The sequence below is a fragment of the Dendrobates tinctorius genome, unplaced genomic scaffold (genome assembly GCF_039654945.1).
Source record: "Dendrobates tinctorius isolate UK_male_01 unplaced genomic scaffold, ASM3965494v1 ptg000129l, whole genome shotgun sequence".
In the NCBI taxonomy this organism is placed as follows: domain Eukaryota; kingdom Metazoa; phylum Chordata; class Amphibia; order Anura; family Dendrobatidae; genus Dendrobates; species Dendrobates tinctorius.
The window spans coordinates 36,736,863-36,755,328 of record NW_027361797.1 but is presented as its reverse complement, the minus strand read 5'-3'; the positions used below and the strand labels follow the sequence as shown (position 1 = coordinate 36,755,328).

The 18,466-nt window shown below is 41.5% G+C and overlaps 1 long non-coding RNA gene across 1 annotated transcript in view; it reads left to right on the top strand.

The window, feature by feature from the left end:
• LOC141047719 (uncharacterized) overlaps positions 1 to 17,282 on the top strand; it is a 77,874-nt gene extending 60,592 nt beyond the window's left edge. Inside the window, exon 3 of the long non-coding RNA XR_012219896.1 lies at positions 17,187 to 17,282. This is a non-coding gene — a long non-coding RNA (uncharacterized lncRNA). The remainder of the gene's footprint in view (positions 1 to 17,186) is intronic.
• Positions 17,283 to 18,466: the final 1,184 nt, after the last annotated feature.

Sequence of the window (18,466 nt, the reverse complement as noted above, 5' to 3'; positions counted from 1 at the left end):
TCCTTTATCAATTCCAGCCAATTTTGCTTTCCAAAAGTCAAATGGTGCTCCTTCCCTTCTGAGCCCCGCTATGCGCCCAAACAGTAGTTTTCCACCACATATGGAGTACTCAGGAGAAATTGCACAACAAACTGTACTGTCCATTTTTTCCTGTTACACTTGTGAAAATGCAAAATTTTGGGCTAAAGCAACATTTTTGTGAGAAAGTTTTAATTTTTTATTCCACATTGCTTTAATTCCCATGAAGCACGAAAAAGGTTAATACACTTCTTGAATGTGGTTTTGAGCACCTTGAGGGGTGCAGTGTTTAATATGGTATTGGGGTATTTTATGTCATATAGGCCCCTCAAAGTCACTTCACATGTGATGTGCTGCCTAAAAAAAAAATTGATTTTGCAAATTTTGGCAGAAAAACGAGAAATTGCTGGTAAATAAATGTTTAGCCCTTCTAACACAAAAGAATTTTGTTTAAAAAATGATAGTGATGTAAAGTAGACATGTAATAAATGTTATTTATTAACTATTTTATGTGACATACAGTAACTCTCTGGTTTAAGGGCATAAAAATTAAAAGTTTGAAAATTGTGAACATTTTCTACATTTTTGCCCAAATTCTAATATTTTCACAAATAAATGGAGAAAATATTGACTTAAATTTACCAATAACATAAAGTACAATGTGTCACAAAAAAAAATAAAAAATCTCAGAATCAGAATTAGTGGGATTCATCGAAGTGTTCCAGAGTTATTGCCACATAAAGTGACAGTGGTCTGAATTGTAAAATTTGGCCTAGTCAGGAAGGAGAAAACAGGCTCTGGGGGTGAAGGGTTTAAACACATGGCTGCTTATAATTGTGTTTTTCTGTTATAAAAACACAATTTGAAGATTCATAGTTTGAATCATCAATTGTCTTTTTATAGGTCTTTTTTGTCTTGCAATATTCGTTGACTTTTTTTGTGCCAAATTCATCAAAATGATGAACCTGGTTCCCGAATTTTGTACAAATGCAAACATTTTCTTTTTTTGTCTTTAACCATTTTTATGACTTTTTTAGCAGGAAGAGTCACATAATCCTTTAAAATGTTGAGTGTTATTTTGCAACTGTGCCAAAATAAAAAATCTTCCAAAAACCTTACTCCAGGCAGAGGCTAGAGTGAGAAGGAAGAAAAAAAATTCAACATTTGAAAAAAGTCGTATTTCATAAATCTGTCTAAAAACATCAGGAATAATATTGCTGAGCACAAATAATAAAAAAACTCAGGAATAAAAATACATCTTAAAAAATGGGGCAAAACTTAAACACAATAAGGCGCAAATGCAAAAGGGAAGCCAATAAAAAAGAGAAAATTACCCCAGAAAACTGGAGAAGCAATAATGATGAATCAGGGCCATAGACTTTTTGGATACAATGGTTGTGACTCTCTTCAGGGTATTGTTAGCTAACTATGCTAACTTCACACTCATCTGTGGAACTCCCTCTCACTAGTACTTCACACAGAAACACTCGAATGAGAAAGCATATTTTCCAATGGAAAAGTTTGGGTCCTTATTGTTTTCAGTGAGGTTTGGGTTCTGGCTAAAGTTTGGGAAAAAGTTTGGCTAAAGTACCAGAAACCGAATTTTCATGGATCTTCTCATCACTAAATACAACACAACATAACATAACGTAATAGTACTCAACACATTCTTTCCCACAGTCCCATCTGACTCTCCTAGAATTGATCCCTCTCCAGGCTGACAAATGTGCTCAACCAAATTGCATCAGGGTTAGGGTTAATCCTAACCCTAACCCCGTATAGTTTTGAAAGTTGCACACTTCCACTCCAGACTTTCACAGATCACTACTCTAAAGCTATGTTTCCATGATGAGTATTTAGTGAGTTTTTGATGTTGCAGATTTTTGTAAAAATTCAAGTAACCTATTTTTTTTAATCAGTAAGTTTTATTGAAAGAAAAGTCCAGAAGTTACATCAGAATAAGTGGCAATATGCAGAAGCCTCGGAGACTTGCCAGTGCCTCCGAGACGTGGGCTGGGCACCCAATCCTGTCTCCCCATACTTTCCCAAATTTACCAACAGCACCTCTGTTAAAGTATGCATTTTTTTCTATTAGAATTGTATTATATAAACTCTGGAACACTTTCTCTACTGAAGAAGGACTGTTTGCCAGCCAATGATTAGCAATAGATTTTCTAGCCTGCTAAAGTATTTTAGCAAAGGACAACTGTATCTGGGGCGATCCTCCTGCGTGCCCAACCAGTCACTCAGGATTTTGAGCTAAGAGGAATTTGAACATTAAATCCCTCTGCAACTATTATACCCATACCTTCCGATAGCCCAGCTATTCTAGGCCACATCCAGAATATGAGCATTAAGTCCACCTACTCTTCCCTACAATGTGGACAGCAGGAATCCATCTGAATTCCCATTTTATAAAGAACTTTAGGGGTCCTATAGACTCTATGAACAAGAAATAATTGGAACCTTCTCTGTACCTTATTTGTTGAAATTGATCTTACTGATTTTAGCACATCCTTCTCCTCTTCTGCGGAAATGCTGCCACATCCCTTTTTGCACCTAGTCTGGACCAAAGCCATTGGGTCACCCAAAATTTTAAACAGAGTTGTATAACAAGGACATAATTCCCAAGTTTCCTATTTTACTTTAATTGGTGCAGAGATGGTGCAGAAAATTTGCAACATCGAAAACTCATCAAATATTCATTGTGGGAACCTAGCCTAAGGTTACAATAATTCCCCATGTCAGCTCACTATCTGCAATGTGACTCTCAACACATCTGAGGTTTCAAAGAAAATATACTTTAAAGTTTTGGGGATCATAGCCGAGACTAAGCTAGTCCGGCACCACCATATGTGATTGACAGGTCTCTTCATATGTACACACAAGGGTTAAACTTGTCAATCTCCAGGGAAAAACTAGACTAGTCTCATCTCCAGCTATGGTTGCCGGCTGGATCTTCAGAATATATTTTCTCTGGGGGGGCGGAGCCTGAACGTTGGTGGAGCAAGAAGCAGGAAACCTGAGCTCCCGGACAAATGCACCAAAAGGGGCTCTAATATCACCAGAGCCTTCTTTTTATACCATCCCCGCATTACAACCCAAACCAGGACCCCACTGGATCGCATAGACCCTGGGTGGTGAGTCACGTTCGGGATAAAGAAGGGATTCATCTAACTGAGGCCCTGCAGGCGGGAGATTGCCGGAGTGGCGGAAGGATATACTGCTAACAGCACCATCGCCTCGGGCAGAAGACTTCACCCCTGACCTAAGGCTGTCAGATAAGAGAGACCCCGGAGCTGACCCTCCCCTGCAGATAAGGTACCATTGCGAAATCCCCAGACCAGGACACACAAAATCGCTACTGTTCTCATAGCTGGGGGACGGCTACAGAGAGTGTGTATCACGCCGCAGCATTGAAAATAGTCCCGTCGGGCTTGCAGAAGACACGCGGCCCGGGACCTAGAATAGACGTGCAGCGGCACGCTTCAGCCTCCTCCCCTCTCTGCAATCAGTGAGAGAGATCTGAGGGAATCAAGCGTCTCCGGGAGCTGAGGTAACGCTGAAATAACAGAAGCAAGGTGACGGAGTGTCTTGAGCAGGGGGGTCTGATTCAGGGGACAGAGGATCAGGAGAGCATGGTCATTCTCCCTAACTCCGTAGCAATAAAGGAGATAATCAATTAATCAAGTGGGGGCCTGAGACTGTCTGACCCGAGGGGTGCGAGGAGAGAAGGGAGTAATATAAGGAGCCTTAGATCTGTATTAAGCGCTCCCCCCCCCACCAGTGCTGTCCCTACACCTTTCCTCCCCCCCTTATCTGCTTTCTAATTAACCCATGTTATACCTAGCTGAATGGATATAAGAGAGGATTTTCTGGAAAACCAGCAGAAAGTGGTTATAGACTGCCATCTAGTGACCAGAGCCAGAACGACATCTCTTTCCATTGTTTATCACTTATAAGATTGGGCATAAAATGGAACATTAGCTAAATTCATAGCCAGCGAGAGGAATTCTAATCTTCAAACTGCTCTATTCTTCTCTGCTTTAGATAACTGCAAAAATGGGGAGATCTAGCGTAAAAACGCAAAAGAGCATGCCCAAACCTACAAAATCCACTACGCAAACAGACATGGATGACTTTCTTAAAAAACAAACGGTTCCGTCAGATTCTCTTAAACCACCCAAGCTTCGTGATTTGACCTCATTAGAAGATTCAGATTCTGAACCGGAGAGTGACTCTGACACAGGCAGCACAGCGAGAGAGGCCTTAGTCACTCGTTCGTTCATCAAACGTATATTGTCTAAAGCTCTTGAGCCAATAGGACAAGAACTTGCAGAGATAAAACACGACCTAAAACTTCAAGGCCACAGACTTGAGACATTGGAAAATTCGCAAGTTGCCATGACACAAAGTTCGAACGCTGTACTAGACTCTTTAAAAGTCCATGAACTCCAACTACATACAATTCACACGGTGCTAGAAGATCATGAAAACAGAGAACGTCGTAACAACATAAGAGTTAAAGGCCTTTCTGAAACGGTGGCCTTTGAGGCGTTATGGAAAGCAACACAAGAGATATTCAAAGATCTACTTAATGAATCAGATCCACAGGAAATCGAACTGGTGAGAGTACACAGAGCATTGCGTCCGAGGCCTTCTCAAGGGGAAACTCCACGAGATGTGATCTGTCGCTTCCTCGATTATCGAGCAAAAGACTTAGTTCTTCGCAGAGCGCGGGAGGCGCAGGAGATCTCGTATGAAGGCTCACAAATTAAACTTTTCCAGGATTTATCGGCTAGCACTCTCAGGAAGCGGAGGATCTTGAAACCGTTCACTGAAGCATTGATAAAAAAAGGCATCCGTTTTAGATGGTTGTTCCCGTTTGGAGTACATATCACAAATGGAGACAAAGGTATCTCAGCAAGAACATCACAAGACATCAAAGAGGCATGTGAATCCTTGGGGATTGAGCTGGAGGCCTACCCGGACCTGGAGTCCTTCCATTCGGCGACCCTATTGCACCCGCTACCAGATGACCCGGCGTGGCAGATAGCCCTGACGCCAAAATCACAAAGGCTGAAAAGGAAGCTGACAAAGACCTCGCTTCCTAAGGACTCCAGAGACAATACTTGATCTTTGGGTTAGACCCAGATTTTGCAGTTAAGTTTTCTTGGTGTCTACCCCAGTTGGGGTATTGAGTATGGTTGAAGCAAATCTGATGGGGTTGGCGTGCTTTTCCAAATATGGGTAAGCACTGCTGCCACATCTATCCAATAATTCGTTGTAAGGTTTCAACCTAGATCTAGTTACAGCCCAAACTGGGCATTCTCCTAGAATGGAGCATTTCATATTTCATATTTAGTTTATAAGGTTGATTGGAATTTTCCTCAAGCTGGCACTCTATGAAACAATGTCAGTAGGTAACTATGGTACGTTGGCATATTGGTCAATGATATTGTGCAACATAATAACATGGATAATGTTAATATTGTGTTCTCCCCCTCTTCACCTTTTTGTTTTCTCTACCCTTTTCTTTCTTTCGTCTGGTCTACTTGTCCTAGACCCCCTCCCCACTCCCATAGGCACAGGGATTCGTCTCCGTCGTGAGCTGCAAGGATGCTGCTGTGTACAGAAACATGATGGATTCGGATAAGGTACACACATTCATCTCTTTTAACGCACATGGGCTGAATTCTCCAAACACTAGACGCCACACATTACAACTATTCAAAAAACAGCAGGCAGCAGTATTGCTTATTCAGGAAACGCACTTCAAACCGGATAAATTGCCCTCCTTTGAAAGCTCGATATATGATAAATGGTTTCATGCGACAACCACCCAATCCGGTTCCAGAGGAGTGTCAATAGCAGTGGCAAGGGGAGTGCCCTTCCAGCTAAGAGAAACTATGGCGGACCCTCAGGGTCGTTACATCTTTGTTAAAGGTCTACTAAACGGTGCCCTTGTAACATTGTGCAGTTTATACGCACCAAATAAAAAACTATTGAGATGGGTACTCTCAACACTGAGAAAAATTGATGGCTTTAGAGAGGGTGCATTGATAGTGGGTGGGGACTTGAATGTTGCATTAGAGCCTTTGCTAGACACGACCAAACAGAAAAGTTCGCTCTCACCTAAAGATCTTTACAGAATAAAGTCACAATTGGGATCTCTACAATTGATTGACACATGGAGATATCTAAACCCCTCTGACCGAGACTACACCTTCTACTCCCACCCTCATAAATCTCACCACCGTTTAGACTATATTTTTATATCCAGTAAAATGCTTGCCAATATACAACAGGCGAAAATAATCCCGAATATTTATTCCGATCACTCTTCGGTTTTGTTAAAATTCTCATTATCTAAAGCCTTTCCCCGACATAGAGTATGGCGGCTCAATGAGTCAGTACTTGGAAGTACCGAGGTACAGACACGTATAAACAAAGTGCTTTCCCAATATTTTGAGCAAAACGCTTCACCAGAAATTTCCTCACAGATACTATGGGAAGCACATAAGTCAGTTGTCAGAGGGGAGTTGATATCTATCACTTCCTTTCTAAATAAACTTCAACAAAAAGAAATCCAGGATCTTTATGATAGTATATCACAGCTGGAGCTTACACATAAACATAAAATAGATCAACATAGCTTAGAGAAGCTGCAACAAAAAAGACAGCAACTTAAAGACATATTAAACTCGAGATCTGCTAAGCTCTATGCAACATGGAAAAACAGAATGTACGTCCATGGAGACAAAGCATCCAAATTAATGTTATCACAACTAAGGAAGCGGCAGTCAGGTACGCTGATTAACTCAATCAAGAATGAACAAGGGTTAAGCTCGCAAACTCCTGAGCACATGGAGCGGGCATTCCTTGACTACTATAAGAAATTATATAATCTCCGTCCGGAAGATAACGCCGATTCCGCACTTAAAAGAAGCATGGACACTAGGTCCTTCCTAAGCACTTTAGATCTGCCTGTCTTGTCTGATTCCCAAAAACAATATCTCACTAGACCTTTTTCACTAGGGGAGTTACAGTCCGCCCTGTCAAAGTGCCCGAAGGGGAAAGCGCCCGGTCCAGATGGATTCTCAGCACTTTACTATAAATCCTTCTCTGGCCTCCTACTCCCACATTTATTGAACGTTTGCAACGCAGTTTTACAAGGCCACCCATTGCCAAACCAAATGCTTACAGCCAGAATATCCCTAATACACAAAGAGGGGAAGGATCCTGAGCAATGTAGTAGCTATAGGCCAATCTCTCTCCTTAATGTGGACCTAAAAATCCTAGCAGGGCTGATGGCATAAAGAATGGCCAAGTCTTTGCCAAATTTGATTTCCTTAAATCAGACCGGGTTTGTGGGTGGAAGGGAGGGAAGGGATAATGTCCACAAAGTATTACACCTTCTTCAATACGCAAAAAATCGTAAACTCCCATTGATGCTTCTTGGAACAGATGCAGAGAAGGCCTTTGACAGGGTGGACTGGGTATACCTACGGGAAGTGCTGATCAAGTTTGAGATACCTGAAGCGTTTATAGCAGCCGTAATGGCAATGTACGATAAGCCCAAGGCACATATTAGGATTAACGATTTTACAACAGATGCATTTACTATAAAGAACGGAACAAGACAGGGCTGTCCCCTATCCCCGTTGTTATTTGTGCTAGCAATGGAACCTCTCTTAAAGGCCATACAAATACATGAGGGAATAGAGGGTATTCGTATCAATAAGACACACTATAAAATAGCGGCATTTGCGGACGATCTCTTAGTCTTGATGACTAATCCTTTGCTGGGACTCCCAACATTGATGGATCTCATAGATCAATATAGCAAAATTTCCAATTTTAAAGTAAATATGTCTAAGTCGGAAGCGCTAGACATACATATGTCCCCGAATACCTTAGCTAAACTAAAAAGTACATACCCATTCACCTGGCCAAAACAATATATCAAATATTTAGGTGTAAAGATAGGAAGATCGGATAGAGACCTTTTTCAACAGAATATTCCCCCCCTAATTGCCTCAGTAGAAACCATCATGAAATCATGGAGGGACTCGTATGTGTCGTGGATGGGAAGGAAAAATTTACTGAAGAGCCTAATCTTACCCAAGTTCATATATATCTTCCAAATGCTCCCTATAACCATCCCCAAATCGTATCTTCTTAAAATTAATACATTATTCCGCAGATATGTTTGGAAAAAGCAGAAGCCCCGATTAGCATACAGGACATTAACATTAAACAAATCGAGGGGTGGGATGGGTGCACCAGACATAGTAAGGTACTACCAAGCGACAATGCTTACCAGAGTGGTAGACCTGTTGCGGTCTCCTAACAATAAGCAGTGGATTGAGGTGGAGGAAGCACTAGCACCTTATTCCCTGAGATCCATCCTTTTGGCATATCCTTGTAAAAACATAAACAAAAATTTACCTAATATACACACCAAAGCTACCTTAAAATTATGGAAGGGATTGGTGAAAACTCTAGTTCCCCCTTTGTCCCCCTTACTCAAGTTGGCAGATATAATGCCACACGCATCTTATTCCCGAGACAATGATCTAATCAAACCCGGTTCCCTGGCAAATGTAGCGGTTGATGAACTCTTAACGGACGGGGCACTCCCCTCCTTTCAGGAACTGAAGAAGCAACCAGGGCTTTCCAACTTGACCTTTATACAATTCGGCTCTATAAGAGACTCCTTGGCACAGTATCTTTTAGGAGCAGACGTTACCCGCCCACTGACTGCATTTGAGACTCTCTGTGCAACAAAGGATAAACCCAAAAAGATAATGTCGTCTATTTACCAGATTTTAAATATAACTGACTGTTGCCTCAAAAGAGCCTATATAACACATTGGGAAAAGGATTTGGGATACAAGTTTACCCCAAATCAAATATCACACATTTATAATTCTTCTCATGGCCCATCACAATGCGTTAGAACACAAGAGAATTCTTTTAAAATTGTCGCCAGATGGTATATTACACCACAGCAGAACACTTATTGGCAGACGGGGTCTTCTACTAGATGCTGGAGATGCTGTGACTCGGAGGGAACATACTTACATATGTGGTGGTCCTGTCCACCCCTGCTGCAGTTCTGGCGACTAGTAGAGGATTATATCGGGGAAATTGTGGGCAAAAAGCTTACATTGACACCGGAGATAGTGCTCTTAAATTTTTTGTCACCGACTGGACATAAGAATACTGCTCTGTTGACTCAACACATTCTTTCAGCAGCGAAACTTTTGATACCTATGAACTGGAAGACAACTACCACTCCATCTATATCCCAATTGCAAGAGAAGGTAGATATGCTATATCAAGTAGCCAAACTGGCTGCCTTGGTGAATGGCTCACTTTCAGCTTTTGAAAGAGTATGGCACCCATGGACCCGATTCAGATCCATTAGTAGAAGTTGATAAGGCTATAGTGGCCTCCTTGCTCGGCTTTATCAGAGTGGACGAAACCCTTGTTGCCTAGTGTTCCCCTCTCCCCCCCCCCTCCCCTTACTTCCCCTATATTCCACCCCTATCTCCCAACTTCTCCCTTTCATTACTTGACCTCCTGTCCCTTTACTCCCTATACTGTTTTTTTTTTTCTTTTCTTCTTTTTTGTTCTTCTTCATCTTTGTTTGAAATCATGGCATATGTGATGTAGCAGGGGCGTGTGGATGGGAAGAACCCAGATTTGAACCCAGATAATCTTGCTACTGGAAGTTCCTTTAAGGCTGTTGTTGTCCTTAAACCTCTATATATCAATAGTTTTTGCCATGAATTGATATTTCAAACCATCTGTTTAACTCCCGAAAAGTGGAATTTGTAGGTTACCGTATATAATAATTTTGTAAGCTACTTTGTTGATTGCTTTCTTTCGGATGTAACTTGCAGATTTCAATAAATAAAACATTAAAACAAAACAAAACAAAACAGAATATATTTTCTCTGATATGTCGGAGAGTGGAATTGTGCAAGTTTTCTATGATTCCCCTTTCTCTATTTTCCCCAATAATCTGGTCTATTCATGCACCCATTAGCACTTGATGTCTGTGCATATACTGGCTGGGGCAGCTTTACTACTACATATCATTTATTATAGATCATACCATACAAGCTACATTTACCTTTCATGTCACTTCTAATTCCAGGGAATACTTATAAGGAAAGTAAGCCATCCCTTACTAAAGAATGGCTGCTATTTGAAGGTGTTCACTGTTGTTTTTTTTACATAACTGTACATTTATATAAAAACCTAAATTAATTCAGAGTACCAGAATCATTACTGTAATATCAAATGTTACCACTAGATGACTCCGTTGTAGCAGGAAATCTATATATCTTTGTACTTTGTACCATGTTAGCCAGTAGATAGAAAAATATTAAGATGAGAGTCCTCAGTGGTTGATACCGTTTAATCGCGAACTGAAAAGATAGTAACAGATATCAAGCTTCCGAGACTACTCAGGTCTCTTCATCAGGCATAGAATAACACAAACTTTGAAGGTTCACATATTTATGCACAAGAGGACGCTGGAATAATGTAATAGATAAGACAAGTGACGTGAAGCAGAACTATCAATATGGGAAGGGGGATAAGCAGTTGTGGCCATAAATATTGGAACAGTTCTTAGATAGAAATGGGCAACCCGAACAGTAAAGTTTAGCATCCGTACTGAAATCTTTGCCGCCGGTCAGACAGCCGCAGTTCCCACGCTGTCAAATGACAGTGTCAGCCAGCAGTTGTGATCGCAGGCATAAATTTTACCTCCGGTCACTGGTGTCAATTGATGCGACAACTGCTCCCATCAGCTGACGCTTGCTGCTGCTAATAACAGTGAGAGCAGGAGCGGCTGATGGGAGTAATTATCAGCCTGCATTCTAAATAAATAATAATAAAAAAGGAGTAGGTTCCTTTGTATTTTTGATAACCCGCCAGGCAAAACTGACAGCTGGGGGCTGCAATCCTCAGCTGTCAGCTTCAGCAAGGCCGGTTATCAAGAATAGAGGGGTCCCCATGCCTTTTTTTAAATTATTTAAATAAATAATTAAAAAAAAACAAAACAGCATGGGGTCCCCCACATTTTTGACAACCAGCATTGCTAAAGCAGACAGCTTGGGGCTGGTATTCGCAGGCTGATAAGGGGTCATGGATATTGACCTCTCCAGAGTAAAAACAGCAGCCCACATCCACCCAGAAAAGACACATCTATTAGATGCGCCAATTCTGGCTCTTTACCCGGCTCTTCCCACTTGTGGCAGTGGTAAGTGGGGTTCATATTTCTGGGGTTGATGTCATCTTTGTATTATCTGGCGACATCAAGCCCACGGATTAGTAATTAAGAGGTGTCTATAAGACACCCATCCATTACTAATTCTATTTTTGCATCGAGACAATCACATGCCAACCTCTTTCTTTTCTGATAAACCCAACTAAAACAATGAGAGAAGCAGAAGAAAAAGTGCTTGTCTCTATAACAATTCCATATGAGATGTGATGAGCGCAGAGAGAGTAAGAACAGACGAATCCTAAAAGGACATTACACAATGTTAAGAATCAATGAAATTCTACAAATGTTGTAGACATTTCTTTAAAATTAACTTGTCACCTTGAGAACCGCTATTTATCTGCAGACATATGGTTAAATTGCTGGTAAATAGAGTTTAAAGCCTGGTTAGTTTGCTTACTGGAAAAGTGTTGGCTACAGGGATAAAATTACGTTTTTTTTCTCACTGCCGCCACTCGCTTCCAATCATAGTGGCAGTTTAGGAGCTGTTCCAGTCAGTGCTGACTACAAAGTTGCTGTAATAACTTCCCAGCACATTGTAACACTTTCCTAGGAGCCTTCTGCTGGGCTTAACCCCTTAACGTCCATAGACGGACACAGTCCGTCATGGCCGTGTGTAGGTTCCAGCACCATGACGGACTGTGCCTGTCATGCATTTAAACTACCACTGCGTGTAAACACGCAGTAGTGGTTCAGTGCCGACACCTGTCTATGACAGCTGAGAGGCACGGCAACGGGTTCAGGGACCCATGCCGTCGGTCCCCGCACCTAGATCACTGTGATCGGTCAGTCACTGGCCGATCACAGCATGATCATGCAGGAGATGCTGAAATATCAGCACCTCCTGCCCGATCAATGCAGGGGCTCAGTGCTGCCAGTGGCTGAGCTTCTGCACTGGCAGCCAGGAGAGGCGTCCGCGCAGCCCCTGGCTGTTAAACCCCTATTTGCTGTGATTGAGCGCGATCTCAGTGTTCAGGGGGGAGGCAGAGGGACGGAAGCTCCCTCTGCCTTCTGATCGGCGTCCCCGCGACGTCATCGCAGGGCCCGATCTCTGCCATGATGATCCGGGGTTGTCATGACAACCCCCAGGTCATCCAGCTACAGAAAGCCTCTGAGACCATGCTCACAGCATGGTCTCAGAAGCTTTCAGCATAGGTAAAATACATTGCAATGCTAGTGTATTACAATGTATTATACCTGCAATCAAAGTGTAAAAAGTGAAAATCCCATAAAGGGACAAGGTAAAAAAGGAAAACAATTTTAAAAAATATGTAAAATTTTTTTTTAAAAAAATCCACTAATGAATACATATTTTTATGTAGAAAAATTAAATAAACAAGAAAAGTACACATGCTTGATATCGCCGCGTCCGTAAAAATCCCATCTATAAAAGTATCACACTAGTTAACCCCTTCAGTGAACGCCATAAAAAAACACATCATACCGCTTAGAACAAGTGGAATAAAATGCTATGTAAAAAAACGAATGTTAATAAAAATAGTATCACTGAAAGCTCCATCTTGTCCCACAAAAAACAAGCCCTCACATGACTCTGTCGGCCAAAATCTGCAAAAATTATAGCTCTCAAAATAAAGCGATGAAAAGCTTCTTACAAAAACAGCATCTTTTGGTGTGTGACAGCTGCCAAACATAAAAATGCGCTATAAAAACCCACTGTAAATTGTAAATCAAACACCTGTTATCACCCCCTTAGCTAGGGAAAAATAATAAAATAAAAAAATATATTTATTTCCATTTTCCCATTAGGGTTAGGGTTAGAGATATGGTTAGGGTTGAGGCTAAGGTTAGGGTTAAAGTTAGACTTAGGGTTGGGGATAAAGTTAGGGTTAGGGTTGGGGATGAAGTTAGGGTTAGGGTTGGGGATAAAGTTAGGGTTAGGGTTGGGATTAGAGTTAGGGTTGGAATTAGGGTTAGGGTTGTGTTAGGGTTAGGGTTGTGGTTAGGGTTATGGTTAGGGTTGGGAGTGTGTTGGGGTTAGGGCTGGAGTTAGAGTTGGGGGGTTTCCACTGTTTATGCACATCAGGGGCTCTCCAAATGCGACATGGCGTCTGATCTCGATTCCAGCCAATTTTGCATTGAAAACTAAAATGGTGCTCCTTCCCTTCCGAGCTCTGCTATGCTCCCATACAGTGGTTCCCCCCCACATATGGGGTATCAGCACTCAGGACAAATTGCACAACAACTTTTAGGGTCCAAATTTTTCCTGTTACCCTTGGCAAAATAAAAAATTGGGGGCAAAAAAATCATTTTTGTGGAAAAAATATGATTTTTTTATTTTCATGGCTCTACTTTATTAAGTTCTGTGAAGCACTGGGGAGTTCAAAGTTCTCACCACACAGCTAGATAAATTCCTTGGGGGTCTAGTTTCCAAAATTGGGTCACTTATGGGGGGGTTTCCACTGTTTAGGTACATCAGGGGCTCTCCAAACGTGACATGGAGTCTGCTCTCGATTCCATCCAATTTTACATTCAAAACCTGAAATGGCGCGCCTTCTCTTCTGAGCCCTGCTGTGCGCCTAAAGAGTGGTCTTCCTCGACACATGGGGTATCAATGTACTCAATAGAAATTGCACAACAAATATTTTTGTTCATTTTCTCCTGATACCCTTGACAAAAAATTGTGTCCGAAGTAAAATTTTTGTAAAAAAAAAGTTAAATGTTCACTTTTTCCTTCCACATTGCTTCAATTCTTGTGAAGCACCTGAAGGGTTAATACATTTTTTGAATGTTGTTTTGAGCACCTTGAGGAGTGCAGTTTTTAGAATGGTGTCACTTTTGGATATTTTTTGTCATATAGACCCCTCAAAGTTACTTCAAATGTGAGGTGGTCCCTAAAAAAATGATTTTGTAAATTTTGTTGTAAAAATGAGAAATCGCTGTTTAACTTTTAACCCTTATAACTTCCTAATAAAAAAAAAATTTGGTTCCAAAATTGTGCTGATGTAAAGTAAACATGTGGGAAATGTTATTTATTAAATATTTTGTGTGACATATCTCTGTGATTTAAGGGCATGAAAATTCAAATTTGGAAAATTGTAAAATTTTCAAAATTTTCGCCAAATTTCTGTTTTCTTTCACAAATAAACGCAAGTTATATCGAAGAAATGTTACCACTATCATGAAGTACAATATGTCACGAGAAAACAGTGTCAGAATCACCGGGATCCATGGAAGCGTTAACAGAGTTATTACCTCATAAAGGGACAGTGGTCAGAATTGTAAATATTGGCCTGGCCATTAACATGCAAACCACCCTTAGGGGTAAAGGGGTTAAATAAAATATTCATGTGCTGAAATAATCTTATAAATGTGGCCCTGATGTGTACTGTGTAATGGCTGTGTCCGACCATACAGGGACATGGTTGGATCATACCACATCTACTGGGTGGGGAAGGGGGGAAGAAAAAGAGAATACAGACAGGACAGCAGGGGATCACAGCTTTTTCCAAAATGAATAACCCCATGTTCCTTCAATAACCTTGGTCGCTGTTCTCTGCACCTGCTCTAGTTCAGTTGTGTCCTCCATATACACCAGAAACCAAAATTATACACAGTATTCTAAGTGTGACTTGTATTGAGACAATATAAACCCGTCTGTCTCACTATTAATCCAAAAAACTGGAGTACAGAAATAGCACAAATTGCATATATTATAAAAACATCATTTTATTAATCAAAAAATTAAAACAAGTCAAATATTTATACAAACTGATAAACTTCTTGTTAGGGCTGGCGGAACGCACCAAATAATAAAATAATAATAAGGTGCATTCGCAGCCCGGGGTCCACCGTGCAGAGGTGGTTAACTGCTGCTTAATAATGGCGGATGGATATAGCGGTATACAAAAGGGCACATGTGGGTTAACGTCACCCGGTGTGAACAGGAGCGGACTCTGTTATGTCACAGAGCCGCAGTACCGTGGAACATAAATGCCGGAGCCTGTTAAGACACACAGCACTCGGCAAGAGAGCGCTCTGTAAACGGTCACAGAACTCAGCCCCAAGGACACGAGGTCTGAGTCCCTCTAGACCTACTGAGCGTGCGGCGTCGCACCTGTGGACGCCTGTAATGAAGACTGACCACAATGGAGTGCAGACGATGTGCACCGTGGAGTTCAGATAAAGCCACCGGTGGATGCTGATGCCAGTCTCTGACTCTGCCTCTACCTGGACCTCAGCCTGGGCGCTAGAAGGCTAGGCTACACAACACATGCGTACCAAGGTTAGGGGTTTCATAATGAGTCATTCACCAGAGACATTCATACATGCACACAACATTCACTCCACATGGTCTAATATTTTTCTATATTAGCGCATGACCGAGGGGCCATGCGAACCTTTTATAGCAGCGTCCTTCCGGGACCTTCCTGACCTTCCTGATGGTCCAATCTGAGCTGGAGAAGGACCTGAGCATGTGACCTCCGATCTCCAATGAGAGATCATCCCACGGGCATGCTCAGTGGACCGAAAGGAGGACTTAGTCCCTGGAGTAGCTCACTGCTGACCAGCATGCGTTGCTATAGCTGGACCAGAGGTGGCAGCAGCAACCAAACCTACAGAGCTAGTCTGAGCAGAGCATCTGGATCAACAAGTCTGCTGAGCAGCCTCCTCTGCGGCCAGAGAGGAATGGGAGACTGCCGAATGCAAGGCTCGGGATTCCAGCTGTGCAGCGACAGGAACCCGACGCCTAACACCTCCATTGTGGGACACATAAAAGGCTATGTCCTCCTTTAAAGCACACAATTAAATTTCATAAGCATATAAGTCCAAAAGGACTCTATATATAACATAGGGTTGTTATGTCTGCTAATTTGTAAGTAACATGCTGAGATCTGTCCTGCATTGCAGATATCGCATCTAGCCCGGCAATGATACCATAGTCTTAGAAGCCACTACAGCAGGAACATCATTATTAAACATAATACAAAGTGATCATAGAAACTCCCAATATTGTATCCTAAATGACTCACATGTGTGGAGAAAATGCCGCGTGTCCCTCACCCCAATGCGCGTTTCGTCCTCTTCCTCAGGGGGCGTGTCACACTTGGGTGTTTCTATGATCACTTTGTATTATGTTTAATTATAATGATGTTCCTGCTGTAGTGGCTTCTAAGACTATGGTATCATTGCCGGGTTAGATGCGATATCTGTAATGCAGGACAGACCTCAGCATGTTACTTACAAATTAGCGGACATAGCAACCCATTGTTATGTATAGAGTCCTCTTGGACTTATAAGCTTATGAAATTTAATTGTGTGGTTTAAAGGAGTACATAGCCTTTTATGTGTCCCACAATAGAGGTTTATCAGTTTGTATAAATATTTGACTTGTTTTAATTTTTTGATTAATAAAATGATGTTTTTAGAATATATGCAATTTGTGCTATTTCTGTACTCCAGTTTTATGGATTAATAGTGAGACAGACGGGTTTATATTGTAGTAATCGGCACATATAAAATTTTGGATCTTATTTGATTATATTGTATAGAGACAAACCTATGTTCTCGTCACGATCATCCCTGCCGCTTTTAATGCACCCCATTATTTTATTAGCCTTGGCAGCAGCTGCCTGACGCTGGTCACTAAAGTTCAGTTTGTCGACCAACTATACACCCACGTCTTCTTCAATGACAATTTTACCCAGTGTTTTACAATTTAGCCCATAATTATATATTTTATTTCTTCTTCCCAACTACATAATCTTACATTTGTCTACAAGTCTATGGTTGTTTATAGAGATGCTTTATTTAAAAATTTGGAATAGCACATTAACAATTATCTCAGCTTTTATCATCATTTATCAATTTAAATTGCTGCTACTACTCCTCCTATCTGTTTTAGGCTGATGAAGATCCTCGTCCAGCATCAAAACCGCATTGGCCATAGAACATATGGATTTTATTGTTTTGGAATAATAATTTGAATTAAATACCCAAATTAGGGTGTTAATAATATGGATTAAGAAGACTCTTCCCCTTATTCCAGTATGTATAGCAATCTATCAGGCCCAATGTACATTATATATTATATGTCGTTCTATATAAGGGTGCCAATAATATTTTTTAATATAAACATTTTATTGGCAATGTAAGAATGGTGCAAATTGGTGAAAATATCGCTGCGCCAACTGCTCTATTGTATAAACCGTTACCTTCGCCGACGTTAGCAGACTCTGAGGTTTAGTTTTCATGTATAATTTATGCTGACATCTAACAGAGAGGTGTGAAAATGAATACACAGATCAAATTAAATGGCAGATGTAATTGGCAAAGACACAAGAAGATGGAAAAGTAGAAGAGTTTCATCTGGCGAATCAGCAAAAAATCATAAAGCAATTTACTGTACTGTACAGTCCGAGCTGACAATTGGGAAAAAACTTGATGGCTTCTCCTTGTTTTAAAATGCAAGTAAGATGTTGCTATTCTGAATATTACTGTACTAAACATCGGGATATAAGGGGTAACGTTTCCCCTTGTGGAGAGTGACATGTCAAGCCTGACATGCCAAGCTTAGGAGAGTTTTAAGCCGCAATACTCCTCTGAAAAAAAAAAGAGGACTAGAACTCCAGCGCCACCTATAGGAAGTAGCAATCCCAAAAGTCAATATCTACTCTCTTAATGAGCCTTGCCACATGACTTAAGGCCCCGTCACACATAGCGATCTCGCTAGCGAGATCGCTGCTGAGTCACAAGTTTTGCGACACAACAGCGATCTCACCAGCGAGATCGGTGTGTGTGACAGCGATCAGCGAGCGGCCCCCCTGCTGGTATCGCTGATCGCTCTGGGAAATCTCTGGACATTTCTTTCATCACTGATCTCCCGCTGGTCAGCACTCATCGCTGCATGTGACAGGTGGGGGACCAGCGATCAGTGATAAAATAATAAAAAAAAAAATATTGTTATTCTCACCTTCCGACGTCCCGCGCAGCATTCCCGCCTCTCTCCACGCTCCGGTCCCAGTAATCCTTTGCAAGAATGACCGCGAGACTTCGCGATCCCGCGAGAACGGACATCATCGCGGTAATTCTCGCAAAGGATTACTGGGACCGGAGCGTGGAGAGAGGCGGGAATGCTGCGCGGGACGTCAGAAGGTGAGAATAACAATATTTTTTATTTTAATT